The following is a 1,859-nucleotide window of genomic DNA, read 5'->3' on the forward strand; positions in this document are numbered from 1 at the left end:
ACATGCAAACCAGAAAGTTCCTTTATTCCTGCAGCTGCCTCCAGCTGTCTGGATGGTTCCGCCTAGGAGAGGATCACCCTCCAAGGCTAGTTTTGTTCATGCCGAGATGATCTCATTTTCGTCTCTACTGCTGACCGACCTCACATGCCGGGTCCCCACACAGAGTCCCACAGACACCATCCCAGGTGGTAGGACAAGCTCGTGGGTCCTAGAGGCCCAGGTGGCTGCAGCTGGGCCCAGCAGGTCCACAAGGTCCACGGCTCTGCTTTTCCCTCATCTCCGACCTCGTCTCCAGACAGCCCTCACTATCCATAAAAAGAAAGGCAGCTGCGAAGAGAGGTAGGCAGGGTCCCACTGCTAGGACGTGACCAGGGCCCCCGAGAGCACCCTGCAGTTTTCCAGGCCAAGGAGCTGCCCTGCTCCGTGGACCACCCACCCCAGGATGTGGCCCAGCCGGCTTCCTCTGTGAAGGCGTGCCAACCCTGAGCAGCAGGGCTCCTGGGGGATTGTTTGGGTTCCTGGCTGGGACAATGGCTATCCCTCAGGAACAACAGATCTGAGCATCCTGGCCATGGGTTCATTGGGCTTGATGGGGTGGGGTGATGACCAAAACTATGAGCACACTTGGCATTTCTCTGCTGCTACCACAGCCTTGGAGCACGAGAGGGCCCATTCCATTCACTGCATTTTTAAAAGCTGCCCTAATGGACCCCTTTTTTTCTTCCTCCTGCTTAGAAACTGGCTCTGACAGTCCGAATGTTGGAAATAATTGGATTCTAAATTCTAATTCATCTGTAAAGTATTCGGTGATTAAATTAGCCTAATAGATATTATTTCTTACATGGCTGCATAATTTTGTCCTGATTGGATCTCAGTGGAACTAACGTGCCCCCCAATTTACTATTGACTTGAAATTCTCAGAAGGCGACAACGTAACTCTCTTCCTTCTGCAGTCTGTTTTCCCAGGTTAAAAGTTAAACTGATTTATGCTTAAAGGATACCGCCCTGCTGCTCAGGTGCAGTTGCACAGTGCGTATTATCCTTTAAGAAGAGCAATAGAAGGAAAATATTATTTTATGTAATTTTGAGTCCTCTTTTTCTATTCAGAAACTGGAAGATATACTGACCTATTAAACAGCACTTTGGTGGTAGGTTGCATGGGTTTCTTAAGGAGTTGGAAATTTTATCAGAGCAAAACTGTAATCACCACTCATTGCATAGACCTTATATATATAAGTGCTGTGAATATAGTCAAAGAAGTCTTAACATTTTTAGGATAAAATTTTAGCTAGGATGTCTTTAGCCGTTTTTTATGGAGCTGGTTCAATCCTTGGTTGGGAATGAGATAGCAGGGAACAACGGAGTGGGGGAAAGGCAGGGACCCCAGAGGGTCCTTGTACATGTAAGGAGGGCGTCATCCTCTGGCATTCACTCGTCAGCCTTACTTCTTTCTTTTCATACGTTTAATTTCTTCAGGTATGTGCCTTCCCCCACCCCCACCGCAGGCCCTGCCTCCCTCCAAAAAGTCTGCAAATAAAATTCACCCTCCTTCCCTGGTTCAGTAGCTGGAAACAGCTGGTGGGTTCTGCGTAGCAACTGAACAGTGGGGGGAAAAGTTTTGGCAAACACTCGGGAAACCCAAGACAGAGGAGGTAGGTAAACTCAGGAAACTGTTTTCATGAGTAAATGAAGGAAACAAAGGCCGCCCAGCAGGAACAGAAGGGACACACACTCCCTCTGAATAGCTCCCTAAAAACAGAGCTGAAAAGGAAGAGGGCCCATTTGCTTCTGGGAATCCAATAAATTGTTTCAGGAAGTGAAAGTCTGTCCAGGCTAATGGAGCTGTGATTGACAGCGCT

The 1,859-nt window shown here is 48.1% G+C and overlaps 1 protein-coding gene across 2 annotated transcripts in view; it reads left to right on the top strand.

The window, feature by feature from the left end:
- Positions 1–1,859, top strand: part of AGAP1 (ArfGAP with GTPase domain, ankyrin repeat and PH domain 1) — a 430,252-nt gene that overhangs the window by 399,026 nt on the left and 29,367 nt on the right. The window lies entirely within an intron of this gene.

Source organism: Galeopterus variegatus, unplaced genomic scaffold, assembly GCF_000696425.1.
Source record: "Galeopterus variegatus unplaced genomic scaffold, G_variegatus-3.0.2 Scaffold57, whole genome shotgun sequence".
NCBI classification, from domain to species: Eukaryota; Metazoa; Chordata; class Mammalia; order Dermoptera; family Cynocephalidae; genus Galeopterus; species Galeopterus variegatus.